This window comes from Vespa crabro, chromosome 2, assembly GCF_910589235.1.
Source record: "Vespa crabro chromosome 2, iyVesCrab1.2, whole genome shotgun sequence".
In the NCBI taxonomy this organism is placed as follows: Eukaryota; Metazoa; Arthropoda; class Insecta; order Hymenoptera; family Vespidae; genus Vespa; species Vespa crabro.
Genome location: NC_060956.1, coordinates 8,745,407 through 8,766,791, shown reverse-complemented (window position 1 = coordinate 8,766,791; position 21,385 = coordinate 8,745,407). Strand labels below are relative to the sequence as shown.

At 36.4% G+C, this 21,385-nt stretch overlaps 1 protein-coding gene across 8 annotated transcripts in view; it reads right to left on the bottom strand.

Annotated features, from left to right (window-relative positions):
- The window catches only part of LOC124433218 (RNA-binding protein Musashi homolog Rbp6), a 586,211-nt gene that overhangs the window by 77,338 nt on the left and 487,488 nt on the right, over positions 1–21,385 (bottom strand). The gene's annotated exons all lie outside the window — the stretch shown is intronic.

The window sequence follows — 21,385 nt, the reverse complement described above, 5'->3', positions numbered from 1 at the left end:
GAAAGTTTCATTGCTTTATTTTTTATAATTTACTTAACAATAGTAGGACAACCCTGATTATCAGCAGCCTATTTGAGCTTTAACATGAGTTTTTGTAATTTAAGAATTATATTTCTAATTGTCCTGAATCATATATTTTTCCGGGTTCCTCTTCTTTTTCCATAATATTCTCTATTTCTATTATCTATCATATCGGCTTTCCATTTCTGTTTTCAATTTCTAATACTTCCTTGATTTTAAATCCATTCTCCTTATTTCTCATCATTTATTCCTAATAGTTATTCCTGATGTTATGACGTCATACCGGTATTTAAAAAATATCAGTATTTTTATCGACATTTACCAGTAATTTTTTTTGGTTTTTTTATTTTATTACAATTTTCAAGATATTTGTAAGCAGAATTAGCTTTTAAATACGTACTATTATAATTTATTTGATGATATCCTTAACAATATATTAATACTTGGGACTAATAAAAATACAAATTTATAAGTTTATTGCTATTAAATATATTTTTATTTATTTAAAACATATCTTAGCTTTAACATAATATTCATTTTATATAATAGAAGGAAAAGTGAATAGTTCTTTCTACAATAGAAAAACCGAAAAAATATCAGTATTAGTTTTTGGTAATATATCGGTTTCGGTATTATTTTAGTCTCAGTAATAACAGTTGGCAAAATACTAGTATTCATAAAATGCTGGTTTTAGATTACTGAGAAAAATAGCGGTATTCAAAAAGTACCAGTATTAAGTTCCTGCTCATCAGCCATTCAACACCCGTCTTTCACAACTTTCATTTCTCATTTCTTGGTTCTTAACTTGAGCAGCATTCTCGACTCTCAATTTAAGGATTCAGCTTTTTCCTAAGTTCGTTTAAATTGTATTTACTAGTGTTATCTTTTTGAATATAAGTTTTCTTGTTTTTGATCTAAATACAACTGTTTGCGTATGAGGAGGTTATTTTATTTAACGATTGTTGCAAGCTATTTCTATTCATTTTACCTTTCTTATCTTAACATCAGAAGAGTCTGAAACATGCACAAAAAAATACTAAAAAATGAAACGAATATCATATTTTAATTACAATTCTATACGTATTAAGGTAGATCATGTAATAGTACTTCAGTCTAATAATGATGATCACAAAAGTTATATAGTTACCGTTGCACAAACAACGAGCATCGAAGCTGAGCCACAAGCATATAGAGTTGTTGCAGTTAACGCGAAAAAAGTTAAGAGAGAAGAAGTTTAGGAAGCACAGCAAGTGTCTTCGCCATTTTTTTTCTTCCCCTTGCAGTACCGCTTTCATTAGAGAACTTTTTAGAAAGGTCGAAATAGGTCGAATGTTTGCGAAGGTACTCGAAAATCGACTGCTGCTTCAGCGCCGAGAAAAATCACCATTTTCCGAGTCAACCCTCCAGACCTTCGACGACCTGACTCGCGCTAACGAGCAAACACAGCTCCTCTCGTTTGCACAGAATTGACTGACCCACTAACATGCTCAGGTTCCTGGATATGTGGAACGAGCTATACCGGCAATTGAAAAGGAAAACAAGAACAAATTCTAGTAATATCATCCAAAACTTTAGGAGACTTTATTCGGAAAACTTTAGTCGGATATCGAATGAGTTGGTGATACGTTAATAATCCTTCGATTTTAACGATTTCCAACTTCTTATCCTTTACTTGTAACATGTATAAAGTTATTTTACATATTTAATTCTAAATAACCGGGAAAAAGAAAAGGATAAATAATCTATAGATCATGGCAATTAACAATGCACTCAATATCAGAAAGTTTCCTAATTTTTACCAGTTACCGAATACCCTTGATTCGCTCGATGATCAAAAGACCTGTTGTTCTAGCAGTGCGACACGAACATCGTACCTAGTAGGTTAATGTAATGAATGGCGTGTTGGTAATTGCACCTGCCAGGATGATCGCTCTTCTATGATATCGTAGAATTTATCACACTTCTGCTAGCTAAATCGATAATCTCTCTTGGGCTTACCAAGGTACATACTATCGGATTTTTATCTAATTATTACTAATCTTGGTTTTATCTGATTTTAATTAAAATAAAAATGGTACAATTACTTGATGTAAAGAAAATAAAAGGAAAAAAATTAAAGCTTAAATGAGGTTTCGATCTCGCGCAATCTTCACTTTATTACGATATGACTACTATTGAACAACGATTGACGCTCTGAACATTTATCTAAATATATATTTTCTAATTATATAAAGACTGATCAAAAGTTCTTAGGCAAAGCAAATATTTATAGACTTACAGTTTTACAATCTGAAAGGAAGTTAGCTTAAAATATCTAGAAAAGAAATAATTTTTAAATTATTTGGGAACTTTTGGCTCAACCTCTATAAATCTTGCATCATGCAACTTAGATACGGAATGGAATTAAGAAATATTATACAATTTATGTTCCTATAAAAATCTTGAAATTCACTGAATCATTCAATCGTATCACGTATAACTCAATTTTTCAATTATCTTACTTGTAAATATTGAATCAAAATATAGTTATTAACGTTAACTCTATTGGAAGTATTAAAACTCACTGAATTTTATCTGTCTCTATCTTTCACAACGTATCATAAAAATTTGCATCTTAATTTTCAAAAATTAATTTTGTTCTGAAGAATTTAGTGAACAATTTTCAAGCAAGTTACTTCGTCGACGAATACAGGTCGATCGAACGAAACAATCATTGCGTTTAAGCATTAATCTTCTAGAAGCTAATAGCCTCTTGTATGCCTTTTTCTCCTTATCTAGCAATTCACGAAATGATCACAAGCGAGACTATACGATTGAAAGCTTAATGAAGTCCGTAATGAATCATACCTCGCGAACTGTTCTCAAGAAGTAGAGCTATTCTCACACTAGCGATTAATCATTGTTATGAAGGAGCAATTGGGTCAACGCTTTCCTTTACCTCTCTCTTCTTTTCTTCATTTCTCTTTTCGATTTTTTTTCATCTTCTTCTTTTATCCCTTCTTTCACGACGAAGCGAACGATAAGAAGAGAGATGGCACGAGACGTCTTGGCACCCTGCGGGACATAACTAATAATTTACGGGAAGGCATTAAGAGTCGCTCAAAAGTTCGACTGAGCATAAAGTCAAACTAAAACTCCCGTGTCATCTGTATTATAATCCATTGAACTTGGCGATGGTGTCTCACAAGTTTCGCCTCGTTCTGCTTCCTTCCATCTATTTCTCTCTCTCTCTCTCTCTCTCTCTCTCTCTCTCTCTCTCTCTCTCTCTCTCTCTTTCAAACTCTTTTCTGATTCTTCTTTACCCTCTTACTAATTATCTTCCTCAGTTCAAGAAATTTGCATCCTCCCTTCCTCTCTTTAAGAAAGATTGAGAGAAAGAGAAAGAGAAAGAGAGAGAAAGAGAGGGAGAGAGAGAGAGAGAGAGAGAGAGAAAGAAGCATGAGGGAAGCCGCTTCTAAACTACCGCGACGGTTCTGCACGCTTAATTGTATAATCGCGAAATTTAATCGCGCAGGAATTTAATATTTCCATCCTTGCAAGCGTACGAGGACGGAAGTACATTGGACACGCGACGACGGAAGTTGAGCGTGCGTGGGAGTACCCGATAACTCTATATAAGAAGTTGAGTATTATAAGAACAAGTATGAGAGAACGAAAGAGAGAGAGAAATACGAAGCTGTGTTATTACTTCGCCATGTCCTTGAAATGAATCAATTACCAAGCGAGTTATTAAATACAAAAGTATTTATTTACCTTATTCTGATATAATCTATTTTCTCTTTTTATTTCTCTCTCTCTCTCTCTCTCTCTCTCTCTCTCTCTCTCTCTCTCTTTCTTCCAATGTCCTCGTAAACTATGATGCAATAATATTGCAAGCTACTTCTGAACCGAGTACCGCAAAACGTTATAAATTATTCATAAAATTATTCCACCGAAGGAGAGGATTCAACAGTGTCCTCTGATATCTTCTCTGTTTTCATCTTTTCTTACGTATATTTTGTTGCAAACTCAAGATAAATTTATTATCTCTTTCTTTCTCTCATAGAACCCATTTAGAAAAAATTCGCTAATTATCAAAGGATCCTTCTTCATCTAATTAGTTCGTCTCGTGAGAGGGATTAAGGTCCGTTGCCAAAGTCGGAACATAATTTTCATACTCGGAACATGACTTTCTATGCGACTGGGAATTTGTATCGGCGTACTACACTCATGTATAGTTTACACTCAATGTGTAGCTTGGATATTTCGAGAGTATTTGTGATCTCAAAGATGAGATCGACATAGAAACCGTAAGCATAATCCTCTGCTCGCACGCTTAGTGGTGCAATGGACAAGGTCTCAATGGTAACGAGGGTGTGGTGTGGGTGAAATGCTTGTAAACATCCGAAACCGTAACCGCCATCGACTTTGATGCCTCCGTTTCTGACGCTTTGGCTGATACAGTATAGATAAATCAAACTATAGCATAGTTTTGATTACTCCCTTCTTCTTTATTCTCACCAACTATTCTTGTGGTAGAAAACACATCGTAGCTGGCTATGTATTACTAAGCTTTTCTTCAGCTCTATACTTAACCACATTAAATTGTGTGAGAAGATAAGGGCTCTTTTGCAAACATGAATTTCACAAGACACCTTTTCCACGATAATCTTACTTAGCTGATGTCTTTATCTCTCTCGTAAGTTTCTTTTTTCTTCTTCATTTTGTAGGACTCCAAGATGAAGAAGAAGCTTTCGTCTCTTATCTCTTTTAGTACAAAGTAATACCGTAAGGGGAAAAAAGAATTATATTAAATTACATTATAATTATGAAAGCTGTTATAGAGGTTATATTATAATTCAAGGTAATTCAGTGTAATTAATAATGTCGGCTGCGGTAGACGTCCACAGGCGAAATTCTGAAATCCATATCTCCACATTCGTGTCAGCCGAGCACGCATAATTTATCGCGTGTACGCACCGAGTCGAGGGACCGAGGTATAATTAATCGCGTTGCCTTGGGTCGATATATTCACGCCGTTCTTATGTTATCTATAATGATGATGCGTGTATACACGTCAGAGAAAGAAAGAGGGAGATTCGATACGGTCGATTTGTTGCGTTCGTAAATTATGAGTATTCGTGCTCGCTAATATCATTGAATTCATCCGTTTTAGTAAATTACGTCAATGACAAATCAGTTCGATGATGGATCTATGTTTCGTTATTTTTTAAAAATTTTATACAGTACAAGGAAGGAGCTTTTCGGATAAACAGTGAGACTTAATAGATTTTCATCTCGCTTGCGATCTTGTGAGTTGAGATACGTGCAGTAATTAAATCAGTGATATCCACCACAGGATAGGGTTGGTGCAGTATTAAACTAACTTTTGCCGGATGCTGCATGTAGATAAATAGATAGATAGATAAGAGAGAGAGAGAGAGAGAGAAAGAGAGAGAGAGAGAGAGAAAGAGAGAAGACTCATCATAACCGGAGTTATATCCTCATTGCTGACTTCGAATTAACATATAGGTAAACTTGTGCACTATATTCTACGTCGTGTGGTGCATTTAAGCGTTTAAAGAAAGCGTATGTTAAAACCGAAAATCTCATATTTGACAGTCATTCGACAATAAACAATTAGTTGAGGCCCTTGACTAAAGAGCATAAAAAAACTGGAAGGCATAAATTAAACTCTTAAATTTCAATTTTGTAAGGAACTTAAGATCGTTTACTGCATTATAAACTCTCACGAAGGCATCTGATTACCAAAAATGGAGACAAATCGTCCCACCGGACCATTCTTTATATTTCCATCTATGTTTGCTCTACCCTTATACAAACTTTCTCTTTCAACGATCTTCATGAGTGAAGTTATAACTGATTGGATAGTTAGTGTATTTTATAAATCAACTCCACCTTTGTTGTCCTTAAAAGAGGAAACTATGTGTCGATATGAGGTGCTTGGCCCTCAAAATTTAGTATAAAATAAGAACTCATTGTGATATTAGAATCCGCACAGACTTAGAATGCTATATCAAAGTTTAAGTGTTAGATTAGAATTTTTATTGTAATAGCAGAATGGAATGGATTTCTACACTAAATCAAGCCTTTTAGTATAATAATACTGTTAATATCACTCAATAGTACTTTTGTACTTGCTTAGATTTTCAATATTACATTTGAATTCAATTTGATTTTATATTGACCACTTGCTTAAAGTACTATTATATATCAGGATTTATAGTATTACATAAATATTTGGAGTTAAGTAATCGTAGTTTGCATTTTGTAGCTTGAATTATGCGTTCGAAACCTTATACTGTTAATAATAATTAGTGATAAACTGTTTTTTGTTACCAAACAAACAATTTTTGAACTCATTTCTTCAAATCACGATTAAACATCATGTTCATGAACTTCTTGTCGAATATTAAACCGTCTCGGAGCTATACGATAAAACAAAACGAAGCATGGGAATTTCACGAAACTTTTTTTCTTTTTATTTTTTAGCCATTGGATAGAATGATTCTTATCATCTATAAAAAATAATCGTATCATTATGATTGATCGCTTCGATAAAAGCTTATTAGATTATGATTTTCTCTCTTTCTTTCTATCTCTCTCCCTCTGCCTGTCTGCCTCTTTCTCTTTGTCTGTCTGTCTGTCTGTCTGACTGTCTGTCTGTCTGTCTCTCTCTCTCTCTCTCTCTCTCTCTCTCTCTCTCTGCTAGTCTGTCCCTCTGTTGCTGGCGGTCGAAGCGATTTCGTACATGCACGATTTTCATCTGACTCGTATCACTGAGCAAGAGAAAGACCGGTTATCGAAAGAGAGGAGCGCCAACACGCATATTACGTTTAATGTTCTTCGCAAATGTGCCTATGATAAGGGTGCTTGTAAGCATTGTGTGTTCTACTATGCGCAACACGTTGCGTGCGCAATATGTATACAAATTATAATTGGCCAGATGCACGTTATTTCATGTAAACGTATACAATATGAATGTATGTATGTACTGACGGATACATATTAGACATGTGCGTGAACTTAGAAGTGTATAAGAAAGATCGTCGTTTTATCGATACCATTGTTGCAAGCTCGAAATACTTTTTTTCCTTTTCTTTCTGTCATCAACAGAATCAGGACGGAGAAGTTTGGTAACAAGAAGAAAACTAAGCGATCGCATTAATTGTGTCCAAAAAGTCAGAATCTTTTTTCTCCTCACAGAATGACAAGAAGATGGGATAGCGAGGAAAAAAGAGTTATTTTAGTTGGCCGGTGATACGGCTAAAATTCCTTACAGTATGTAAGGTAGTTAAGGGGAAAAAAATTAAAACGAGAAAAAAGAAGAGAGAGAATAGTTGAGACAAATTGGCTCTTTGATCTTTTTTCGAATCATCAAAAGAACTCGAATATAGTTTTATATCGTTGAATTTAGAAATTGCCTATTATTATAGACACCAGTTTTCTCTAATATCGATAATTTAATATTGAAGTATTCATAACAATGTTTAGTTATTTGTATTTTGTGAAACAAATATGCCAACAAGAGATAATCTAATTCAAATGGACCGTGTTAAACTGAATTGTAACTGAACATCGTTAAAATTGAGAGAGAGAGAGAGAGAGAGAGAGAGAGAGAGAGAGAGAGAGAGAGAGAGAGAAAGAAAGAAAGCGTGCTCGTTGTTAGAAATCGACCGCGTATCATTCTTGAATGCGACGCTATCAAATTCCGAATGGTATTAGTAAATCAATACAACTACGTTACACATATTCCATAAAGTAATTAACATACGCGCGTTTGCATATAACCAATACATTGCATATAACATTTTACGAAAATAACAAAGTCATAGCAACGGAGAAAGAGAAAGATACACCTGTGTTCGGGCTACCGGCTCGTGAGCTTATTTCTTTTTGAAATATTAATCATAAAACGATAGGATAGCAAACATACATCGTGAAATCCATCGCGTGTTTGGACGGTTTCACTAGACTAGAGTAACGACGACTACAATGATGACAACAACGGACTAGTTCGTTGTGTCACGTCGAATCGCATTAAAGCGCTATTCCCAGTGAATTTCGCCGAAGAACTGCCTGCTGGGCAACGTAACGACGAAGAAATCGATTTCTCGTCTCGGTAGACACGTCGCGTGTTGTGAATTCCTATTGATTGACATCAAAGGGAACGACTGCTTCGAATGTTCGAAAGAAAATCGAGGTTGGTGAGTTTTATTTCTAAGATCGATGGATAACAATCGTGACGTATAGTGTTCTTATTACAATTGTAAATATTAAATATGGATGATCTTATAAAACTTTCACTTATGCACGATAATACCTATACTGCATGGAATATTTTTAGGTAAGTTTTTTATAAGTGTCTATGCTTTTTGAAAAATGCAATTTCATTTTCTACTACGTCACTCACCTTTCTCGACTTGATATTAAAGAGTAATTAACTCTCGGCTTTACATCGGAAGTCCATAAAGAAACTTTACAACAGTGCCAAAGCTGATGATAATATGGCAATGATAGTTTTGAAATGATTTTCATGGATTTTGCTTGCTCGGAATCCACAGCTCCTGATTCGATTCATTTATATATCTACGAAGCACGTATGTAATATACATGTAAGTTCATATTCAAACATATATCAGGCAATATTACTCGCGTTTCCTGATTTTAATTCGAAAGATCTGGATTGCATCGTGCCAGCTTTTACCGTCACGTTAGCAAGCGTTACGACTGACACGGCGATGTCTCAGTGCGCCTCGCGCGTACCTTGCACCATCGTATTCGCTTCTGAACAGAACGATTTGAGTTTCGCGTTTCCAGCCAGGCTATTGCTCCTTCTTCTCTTTTCCTCCACGTCCATTCCAACCTGTTACGGCGATCATAAAGCGTAAGACTAAAACGATCTCGTTTACAGTGATATACGAAAGGAAATGTTTAAACGATTGCAATTTATCTAGCAAAATTATGGATTCGCTTTAATCATTACGTATATAAATGAGAAAAATGTCTACCATTCTGCTTATTACGATATAAGCTCTCATGTTTTTTAATGGTATTATCGTCATTCCAAATTAAGCTATGTTCAAAGAAATTTTTCGGAAAGAAAATAATTGAAAGTTCGCTTTCAATGATGTAATTATTATCGTAGAAGATTAAAGGAAATAATCGGACGAGTTATACTTTTCTAATTTCGCGATATTGTTATCGAAAATAATGAACTGGAAACGATAATATTCAGAACAATCGATAAAAATCAGCGTGGGTAATAATTAATGTGGATATAAACAAAACGATAAGGTACCAAATATTTGAGAAAATAACAATTCAAGAACGTGGGTATACGTACAAACTCAAAGGCAAACGACGTCGAATTTTAATGATCGCCCGGGAATAAGAATGGAAAAGCGATTTCAAAGAAAATCGTGGAAAAATATTTTTTGTTCGTGCGAAATCGATCGTAGGAGCTCGATAAAATTCTCGATACGCGAATGAGTGAGGTAATCAAAAGACGGTTGCTACCGAGGGTTTCCTACACTCCAAACAACGGCAAAATGAAAATAATTATCGCGGTATATGAAAATCGAAGCGAAAGATGGAGAGCTGCTATCAGCAACGCAAGAGTGTATAGGCATGAGCAGGTCGGTCGATGAAAATCTATTAGCAACGAAATCCGACGTGAGCGCGACAAATTAGAGAATTAATTGTATAAATCCCTTGGCCCGCGAAGTGGTGCAAGCTCGACGTTAGCGTTGCTGGTAGTAGAAATGGTGAAAAGGGTCGAACAGTGGAGGGTTCGAAAGTGGGCTGCTCTGGCAGGAGGGACGAGGGATTAGGGACGAGGGGCGAGAAGGTGGGATGCGGAAGAGAGCGGCCACGGTAATCCCTTTTCGAATTTCCACGAACGCTCTCGCCCGTAAATTGTCGTACAAACCATCGGAAATCGTTCACGAAGCGTTAATAATGCAATTTAATTTTAATAACGAGCGATATCGAAAGCGTCGGCTGGTACGAAAGACGAATTCCGGATGGTTTCTCTTAGAAACGTATATATTATCTCGTGTCGCTCTTAATCGAGCTCTCCCACTGCTTTATTCTCGTTAAAAATGGCAAATACGCTTTCGATAAGAGAATAGTATTATTGGAAAGCTATTAAACGAGTTATCGATTAACGACGTCTGTACGTTATCCTCTCTTTCTCTCTTCCTCTCTGTCTCTTTCTCCCTCTCCTTCTCTCTCTCTCTCTTTCTTTTCCCCTCTCTCTCTCTCTCTCTCCCTCTCTGTCCATTTCTCTCTTGTCTTGCCAAAAGTTCCTCACGACTGGAGAATTTAACTTCGAGAGCGTATTAATTAACTTCCACAGGGCAAAGTGATTGTAGAAGCGGCACAGTAAGACGATCTCGTTCGCATTCAAGAAAACAGGACGCGGAGAAAATTAATGCGACATAATTTGAAAGGGCGGGATTCTAAGTTGTAGCTTGCGGCGAGAGAGAAAGAGAGAGAGAGAGAAAGAGACCGTGAAGAACGTAAGAGAGAGACGAGGTTGTTGCGAGGTTGCTGCGAGGTTGGACCGATCGTTGGTAATCAGCATGCACCACGTCCGGATTACTGCCAGGAGTGGTGGCGAGCAAACCAAGGGATAGACAGGGTGCTGCTGCCGGGTCAAACGGATAAGGGGTTAATTTGAGTTAATTCGCGTAATTAGTAGGGATAATTAAAGCAGTGAGTTTCCAACCGGAGGAAACTAATTACCTTTCTCCTTCTCTTTCTCACTCTCACTCGTGTGACGTTTAATACCCGACTATAACTTTCTCATTTTCTTTTAATGCGAGAAAAATGAATTTCTTTGCGAGAAATCGATGACGAAAATCTTGAAAATAGATCGTTACGAACAATTTCGGATGCATGAAACTAGTTCACTTGTTATAATCGGCAAATCGAATCCACGGAATGGAAGGAACCGAAGTGGAATCGATATCTCGCCGCCCTCAGAACTCCTCTTTACGGTTAACGCGCGTTCTTTAGCGAGAATTTGGCTCTTAATGCCGGCGTATGGGTGTTCTCTCGTGCGCGGGTGCTCGCGCAGACGCTCGTAAACCGGCATTATGAGTTACGAGCGGCTGGGATTAAGGCCGATCGAGCTTTTGTAATTCCATTGGCTTGCGCGTGAACGAGCCCGCCCTATTGCTGACGACTGCTGCGATTTAAGTGCATTGCAATGACGATTACGTATTGTGCATCCTACCTACGAACCAATCTCAGTCATACCAACGTCATTCCAAAGTCCGCTTTCCGACATTTTACGAGCCTACAAGATGGGACGATGACGACAACGACAACGCTTTTATCGTCCATGAGCATTTACTCTAGCTATTAAAATGAAAATGTAAGTAGACTTTAACCTGGTTGAACAAACGTTCGAATTGAAATCTTTGAGTAAAGAAAAATGGAATGGATGAATTTTTAATAGTATACTACTTATCGTGCTTATTAATCATTCAGCACTAATGCTTAAGATATTCTATGTATGATATAAAAGTTGGAGTATATACATAATTCACTATCTTGTAAATGTTCTCTACAATATATGATCATAAATAAAAGAGATAACATAGAATATATTGTACATAATATGACGCTATATCAATAATCAAGAGTGTACTAAAAATAGTAGTATAAGTCTAATTACTTTCCTAAGACTCCATTACACATCGTTCGAGGTAAGAACAAAATTCACTTCGAAAGCAAGATTGCCGTTCGCACTGGCAACCAGTCATCGGCGACTAAATCGACAAAAGACCAAAAGATCAAGCAACCAAATTCGGCGATCAAACACGGCAACTCGAATTTGTCAGTGTCGTAATATATGGTTTTAGTAGCGGATTTATACGCAGGCGGTAAAGTCGATTGCTTCGGGCGTTTTGAAGGCTACATTCGCCAATGTAGTCTGGTATACAAGAAAGTTTTAGTGTGAACGCATACCTTTGATTCAATGTATTTCATTAGGCGCAGCGTCCAACGAGTTGCTCGTATTTTCCTAGTCGTTGCGATCAAGTGCGTACACGATTATATATTCTCTAGAATCTAGTAGTTTACAGTATGCACGCAGTCTAGAATCAGAAAAAGATACAAAAGTAATATCGCGGTTGGAGAAGTAAGAATTGAAACATGAAGCAAAATGAATTTTTTTTGTAATTGATAACTCTGATCTCCATTTCTTTCTGACACGACAACCCGGTTTGCTCTAACTCGTTCTTATTGTTTTGTTTGCTTCTTTTTCGCTGCTTCCTCCCTGATATAGACTGCGTCTCTTCTTTGAGGAAAGAGATCAGAAAAGAGAGCAAGAGAGAGAAAGAGAGAGAAAAGAAGAAAATCGATATAAAACGAGTATGCATTCTACGGATAATATCTAGCTACGTAACATTAACGTCTTAAGAAATCATAAATCTCCATTATGACCTTCACTTTCTCTCGATAATAAAATATGATTATTCTATCATGATCATGCCTATAATAAGTTCTCAAAGAAATAAAAAGGGAGAGAGAAAAATGTTTGATCTTCTCATTCGAAGCTAATCAAAGCTAATTGAATACATCCTTCTTGCAACTGTTGGCTTGGTTTTCAAGCGAATTTACTCTGAACGATGGCCCAAGCGAGCAAATCAACGATCTATAAAATTAATTGTCAAAAGTCGACACTGAAGTTAAACAGGTCGAAAGTGCACGAATATCTCCCGCTAAAAATAGAAGAGAGAAAGAGAGAGTAAGAGAGAGAAGGGGAAACAAATGCATTGCCGACACTGCATTAACGGAAAGATTTATCATCGAGTGACGCGTGTATCGGGAAACCGCTAGAACTGGAAAAATAATCGATATAGTTATCAGAAACGATTTCGTTCAATTATTGCATCATCTCGATTACGATGTAGGAATCGTGTTACCCGTTATTTTGCATCAACGAGTGCAATGGTATCTTTTATTTTTTGATATCGTTCTCTCAGAAAAAGACGAAAGAGAAAAAGAGAGATGAAGAGAAGGAGAAAGAAAAAAAAGAAAAAATAGAAGAGCAAAAGACAAAAAAAAAACGTTATTCTGAATGATCTCGTTATGTTAGAGATCGTATGTAAGTTCTGAGAGTAAAGAATAACAATACCATAGTCCTGTTGACATGTTAACGATTTCTTGTCTAATAAGCACGGTTGCACATATGCGAATGCTGATAGTGCAGACATAGAATGAGAGTTTAAGAGAGATTCTCTCTATCTTTATGTGGTCCTTATTTCGGTGCTCGATCCACATTCTTGTTAGATTTCAACACGTAAACACTCCTATCAGGAGAATGTACATGTGGATTTCCTAAAGGAATCACTAACACGTCTGTGGATACATATAAATGTATGTACTACTACTAGCGGAGAGTACCGAATCAGGGCTAGACCGGGCCGAATTTGTATTTAATATGCAAATTACGAAAATGGGATTGTAGTCCGCAGAACATGGTGCGTGATATTTTGAAAGCGACCACCGTGAGGATTATATTCTTGTGGCATACCTATATCGGTATTATGCAAATCAATGTGTGTGAGCTCTCTTTCTCTTTCCCTTTCTCTTTTGCCTTAACTAAAGGGTCGAATAAGTAAGTTTAATGTACCTTCTCTTTTTATGCAGCACGATGATATTTCCAGGGAAGCATCTCTCGCTGCATGACTTCACTTTCGTAAACGATTTCAAAAGTATTTTCCTGATGTCGAAGATATTCAATGCCATACCATGTTTTATATTCAATAAACCTTTATACTTTCTAACCATAATAAGGACACACGATGCGTTTACTTTAAAATTCTGGATTCTTTTGAAAGTCTTTCGGTACATCAGTTATTTCCTTCCTTATCTCGCACGCTCATAATCAGTTTTTCCATTTCGAAGTTAAGTATAAGAGTGCAACGATTCGTAAAGTACGTGCAGTTCGGTTCACATTTTAGAAATATACAACCGTTTACTTAAAAGTAGTCACTATGTATTTATATATGTGTATCTGTGTAATTCCCGTCATAGGAGAAAGACGGAGGTGATTTTCCTAGCAATAAAAGATTTTATTTAGTAGTACCAGAAATCGTATAATATTCGTTAGAGATCGTAAAGCCGAAATGTGTAACGCTCATTCAACCTCTGAATTATGTGTTTCCCTTTTACGATTTTTACCGGATAAATAATCGGATAGAATGTTCTTCTCGAAGTATGAAAATTTTATTTTCTAACGATGCGACGTTCTTTATTTCGTTCGTTTAATTTCATAAATAATGTCGACACTTGCGGATTTTTTTATACGAAATCATAATAAATCGGACCTTTTTTTCGTAGAAGAACAAATTTCTTCATGTAAATGTTTCTCCTTATTTTATTAACGCTTTTACAATTTGAGATTATATTCTTTTACAGCCTCAAAAGGTTCTCTTGCTACCAATTCTAAGAGCACTAAGATAAAAAAAAGAACTTTTTTAAAAATATAAAGCATATTCCACTAGTTAAGAAATACTATAAAAAATAGAAAAAAAAATAAGAATCTTGAAAAAAGAACCTTGAAGAAGAAAAATCGAAAAAACAAAGTTTTTTGAAAGTTCGGCGCGAAATAAATCGAGATTGGGTCTTAATCTTGTTCGAGGGAAGTTAAAGGTGGCTCGCGTCAGCCCATGATGGACTTTTCTTTTCCTACTGGAGTCCACGCCAATTGAGCGTGATACGTTGCCAAGACGTTAAACGAAGTCGACAAGATCACACGATCTATCATCCTACAAGCGATTACTATCGAGCGTGACAAACGTTGCTAGTAGGAAGGTATGGAAGAAGAGAGAGAAAGGTAACTCGTAGAACGTCGGCTGGTTATCGATCGAGAAACCAGGAAATCTGATCCAAGGAAGATCCGTCTCTGTCAAACAAGGACGTCTCATTTCGGGTACATGCTCCGGCCAACGGACTGAATAGCCCGTGAACAGAAAAGTATAGTCGACTTGAGTTTACGCACTTTATTGTGATCGACGATCAGCAGTAAGGCGAGGATTAGACTGGTCAAACGAGGCTATTTCATGTTGATTTAAATTACAAAGTATACCTTTATATCTTCCACTTAGGTACTTAACATTACCTTTTATAACATGTATATTATAGAAACAGCTTCAGAATCGAATTTCTGTCATTAAACGAGGTACGAAGTGGCTCTATAAGATCTTTCAGAGTCGAGGACGGCTTTTGCTAGATCGTTACTAGATAAGATAAAGTTCAAAGGGACGCCATCGTTCGAGCTAACAAAGTACCTACTTACGTATAAACGTGAAAATATGTATGTGTGGGTGTGTAGGTGTGTGTGTGCGTAGGTATAATTTATGTCAAACGTAAATATCGTTCGTACTTATGAACATAATGCATGTGTTATCGCGCGAAGGGCTCAGTTCTCCCATGAGTTTCTCTCTTTCCCTTTTTCCTTCGTCCGACGGAGGAAAAAATGCAGCGAAACAGAAATAAGTAAAAGCAAAATGCTTGTAAAGCTTATAATCAAGCCTTATTAAATCCGCATGGGCCACAAAATGCGAAGCAAAAAGAAAATGATCTAGTCACCGTAAAACGACCAAGTGCATATATGAGCTTAAAAAAAAAGAATGGAAAACACGAGGGAGAACTGATGTTTCTCCGAGGAGTTGACGTTTCTTCTGCATTGCCGCGACCTTAAGCGATATGTTTTCTTCTCAACGAGAGTTTAGAGGAATAACTACTCTTTAACAGATTTAATATCCGACTACTGAGACCAATTTGAATCTCGCTCACTCTTTTCTTCGATGGCCTCATTAAAACGTTTCTCGTTTTATTCGCTTTCAACCGAGTTCTAAAAATTTGATAATAAGTATTTAAATGTTTACAAAACTTTGCTCTGGTTGCTTATTTTTCAATCATCTAAGTACCAAGGTATTTTGTTTCAAAAGTAATACGAACTCTTTTATTATGATATCCAATACATCGTTTGATTTTCCATGTTTCCTCGAATCATATTTATTTTTATAACTTTATAACGTTGTAATTTTAATATAAAAGTTTATATATGTTAAGTATATGAAAATGAAAGTCAAGCAATTCTTTTGACGTAGTTAACAGGAAGCCAATATGTTTTTTGCAACTGACGGTTCGGATGACCTAGCCATGCGCTATCGTCTCACTCTCTCTCTCTCTTTCTCTCTTTATCTCTCTTTTTTTCTCCCTCTCTCTCTCTCTCTTTCTCTCTTTCTCTCTCTTTTTTTCTCCCTCTCTCTCTCTCTCTTTTTCTCTCTTTTTCTCTCCCTTTCTCCCTCTCTCTTTCTCTCTCTTCTTTCTACCTTCTTTCCTCGTTTCTCTTCGCCCATCCCTTTTCCATCTCTCTCGTTCATCTCTTCCGGCAGCGGCGTAATCCAGGAATAATGAACAGGCAGCTGTCACTCGCAATACCCAACTTTCTAGCAAATACGAGACCCGACGAATTTGTGTGACTTTTAGTCTACCTGTTCGGAGATAGAAATGAGAGATATCTCGCAAACATATGCGCTTTTAATATCGCCCTTTCGACTACAATAATACACAATAATGTAAACATTTTTGTTATGATACCTCCCGCATCGTTCGATTTTCAGCATTACCTCAAATCCTATATATCCTAATTATCTCTGTTCACGAACGATGACGTTAATGATACGTTATCGAGAGAGAAAGAGAAAGAGAAAGAGAGAGAGAGAAAGAAAGAGAGAGAGAGAGAGAGAGAGAGAGAGACAGAAAGAAAGTAGCAATTAGCGAGAGTTCGTCGGGCCAGCGGGACAACTGTATTTTTCAAGAACAAAAACGACTGTTGGTTCGCGTCGAGTCGAGTGGGTTTCAACGTCGGAGGAAGGTAGGGTTTTCCAGAGGCGAGAGAAGACCGGCGAGACTGGTGTTTGCCCTCATTAGCCGTGCAGCTCGAGCCAACAACCTCTTCTCAGTGTGCACACAGTATGTGTGTGTGTGTGTGTGTATGGGTATGTGTATGTGTGTGTATGTGCAGAAGAAGAGCAAGAGCGAATAAGAGAGGAAAAGAGATAGATAAAGGAAGGATTGCAGAGAGGAAGGAAGTTCAATAAATTTTGATGGTGTCACCAAAAATTTGGTTGTTGCTCCTAGGACTTAAAAAAGATTACACGTAAGCTTTTATGTGACCCACGTATCCTTTCCTATTTGATAACCATGACTAAAATCTGTAGGAAGAAGTCTACCGTTTACAACGCGTAACATCTTTACAAACGTTTACCCCTTTCATAACGATTTACGCGTAAACTTTCAGAGAGTTTATTGTTTCTTACAAGTTATACGACACCGCAACGAGTAAACTAATGAAAGTACCGTCAACTTTTCTTCGAATTACAATCTCTGGAGAATTATGGCACTTAGAACAGAAAAAGAAAGAGAGAGAGAGAGAGAGAGAGAGAAGATTAAGCGACGATGTTATACCTACTACATCCGCAAGCTAATCACTCTACGGATTGGACATTTCACAAATCTAATTAGCGGATAATGAAGAGATCTACTGAACGATTTTGCTGCAATATAATAGGCAACTCAGTCGATGTTTCCTTTTGTCACGTCTCTTGTATTTAAAGGATACAAAGTAGTAATCAAAAGTGAGAGAACAAGGTAGCATAAAAGAAAATCAAGAATTGTCAAAAGGACAGAGAAGAAGAGTCGTACAATTATTTGCTTTCCTCTTTTTTCTTTTTTTTTCTTATTCGTCATAGGTTATTTCAATAGTTCAACAACTTTGTATATTGTACTACTCTTGCCTTTCTAATGCTTGACACAGATACGCATTCAGCACACTTTTTAATTCTGTTTTAATCTCCGAGTTATTGCTACTCCAGAGCTCGCGTCGGGAACCGCTCTATTCATTTCGTATTTTAAACACAGTGCATATATGACTACATTGACGACGTGAATAATGGTTCACTCCATATGCGAAGATATAATGGAATCGTCCCTTGATGCAAGTGACTAGTAATATTCGGCTCGTCATCCTTCGCGTGTCGTTCTCTTTCTCTTTCTGTTTCATTCTTCATTGCTGATCTAGCAACAACTGAATTTGTTGAATCTATCAATCGTTTTTATAAGGTAAGATTACTCTACTTGACTTTCCTTGTATTCGTTGGTAGAGGTGCTTGCCCAAAAATAATGTTATCTTCGAGATACGTACACCAAAACCTCACAACGAAATTAATACGAATTGGGTTTCAGACAATTTTTAATAAATATAGTCGAGTTCTATCATATAAATACATTCTAGTAATGCATTGCTAAATATACAATTGCTGATATAGTGTATTTTAGAAATGAGGCTATCTCTACTTTAATGTATTATGTAGATGTTTACATATCGGAATGCTAATACTGAATGACTTTAATTAATTATTCGGAAAAATGCTCGGAAACAATTAGTAAAAAGAAAAGAGAAAGATATGTAGCAGGAGTGTAAATGTAAAAAGGAAAAATTAATGATATTTGATCGGCCGAATTGAGTGTATCTTAATTATGAGTCTCAAGGTTATTTAAATAATTTCACATGTGATCCTTGCTACTAAGTGGTCGTTATGCTGCGACTAAAAAATAAATATTTCAAAGATAAACTTAAGACAAACGTCATAAATCGTTCGGTCTATAAATCTACCTCTTGAGTTTGTTGTTCGACTGAACATATTCTGAAAAGTTAAGCATTCACGGAAATATTTAAATATAAATAAATATTGATCAGAAGCTTTTAGCCATGTTTTTCTACGAAAAATATGTAGCAAATGTCTAACGAAATCTCAAAAACAAGTATATGTTTGTTGTAAAAAATGTCTTTAGTCTAACGTCTCTCGAACTTAGAAATGTAGCTTCTGTCATGTGCGTCTCGACAAAATTTATTCTTTCAATTCTTTCTTTGTTTCTAGGTATTTCAATATTTTCACATGCAAATCGTTCTATTGCTCGAAAATCTATTAAAATTATCAACTATGCATAATTTATTTGGAAAATGAGGAAAAATAAAGAAGAAAATAAGAAAGCAAAAAAAGGAGAGGTTAACTGATTTTCTTAAGGATCATGGGACAGATATTACTTTGGAAAAAAGCTTACGAAGCTTCAACGTGCCGAAAAAGGATGAGAAATGACGTAGAGAAAGGATATTGCGCTCCAAGGGGACAAGGAGTTAAGGGTAAACATAAAAGTTGAGCGTTCAATCTCGATGCGATATAACACTGTCGGCTATCGTTGAAAATGCCTCTCCCTCCAACATCTCCCTCCAATCTTTTTTTCTCTCTCTCTCTCTTTCACCCCTCTCTCTCTCGATAGTGCTAAGCACACGAATGCATGCATGAACTCGTCAAGTACTTCACCCTCAGAATTTCAATGATACAAACGGAGACGAGACTATTTATAGATTGGATTGCGTTGTAGCAGTGAATGAGGAAAGAGAGAGAGAGAGAGAGAGAGAGAGAGAGAGAGAGAGAAAGAGAGAGAGATAAAGAGAAAGAGAGAAAGAGAGAAAGAGAGGCATCGATATGCAAAATTTAATTGGTTTAATGAGACAATTATTAATAGATTATGGAAGAGAGAGAAAAATAGATAGATAGAGAGAGAGAGAGAGTGAGAAAGAGCGAGAGAGAGAGAGAGAAAGAGAGAGAGAGAGAGAAAGAGAGAGAGTGTGCTATAAAAAATTCGCAGTTTCGTCAACGAACGCTTCGCGCAGTCATGACGAATGAGAGCGTGAGAAAGACAGAAAAGAGGGAGACAGAAAGATAGGAGCGAATGGGACTAGACAACCATGTAATTCCATCGTCTATATCGCATGCGCGGCTTCGGATTGTCAGCCTCGATCATTTGTTTTCAAAACTTTAGCTATTTTCTATTTATGATAACGCAAAACATTTTATTCTACAGATAAAAACTGACCATGATTTTTAAATATCGAAGATGTGAGTAAACGCGGAGAAAATTATTGCGAGTATCACAATGGCAAATTAATTAATAAAATATAATAGAAGACATTGTAATACGATTAATAAGTTATCATAAGTTACATATATATGTGTGTATGTGTGTGTGTATGTGTAGGATATTTTTTAATACTCTTGTATTCACATTTGCATATCTCCAGTCTCTCTTAGTTAACCACACCTTAGCCATCTAGGTCTATCGTACATATACGACTTACATACATTCACAGATACATTTTTAAATGCACAATTACAAATTATTTATTTGGTAGACCTATATCATAACACGTTCATTTCAAAATTGAATTATATTCGATATTTACACAAAACATATACATAAAAAATACATTTTTATCGCTATGAAGATTACGACTTGACATTTAGAAACTAATTTAACATTCTAATTGCTGTAATTTAACAAGTTGAATACTGTAAAGATCATTTGTGTGATCAACAATAACATAAAAAACAATTACAATGACTTCATATCGGCGCCGTAATTATATAAAATTAAAGTATGATATTCAGCATGTTAATTTGCCATTATGATCGGTATGATTTACAATCAGTCGAAGATACCCAATATCGAAGAACGAATACTTTTGAACGTATAACGGAGCTTACGATGCAACATAACAAAGTACTCGTAGTTCAAGTGGATAATTCTATTCACCTATATCACAGGTAATGGAGCTCTTTCCTATGATGCAGAACATTGTACACACGGCCGATGTACTATAGTAGACACGTCGAACATCTGGAAAGCTCTGTCTCCCTTCGAACGTTCGGTGGTATCGATAATGGTAATTGCGATGGCTTAAGCCGGAACACGCGATTCGCCAACTGCCTACAGTTTCCGAAATAGCCGATAGAAACGTAAGCCGCCACAATAGCAAGGACATTCTCCTCCAGAACCAGGATGTCGATGGTGACGACGATCGAAAGGAGGATGAAGAGGATAAAGAGGAAAGAGGGATTTCAGCTGTATGTAGTTCTTGTTCATACGAGCTCTCATATATGCACGTATGCATTTGCGTCTACCATGGTTAAACCCACGATAACTAACCAGCGGCACCATTATATTATTTTGTCAATTAATGAATATTTATTGTTATCTAACTCAAATTTAACGAAAAGCTTGACAGCTGTGTCGACTGTGTGTTTCCATCGGCAACGTTTAGCGTTTTCGTAACGCCCAACCCACTCCCTTCTCCAAATTTCACCCTTCCTTCGGGTCGACCATGTTTCTGCACGCATACACACACGCGGCATATGTACACTCGCATAATTACAAGCAGTGTTTTCCGACGCGTCATACCGTCCTCATAAATTATTACATAAATTAAATTCAA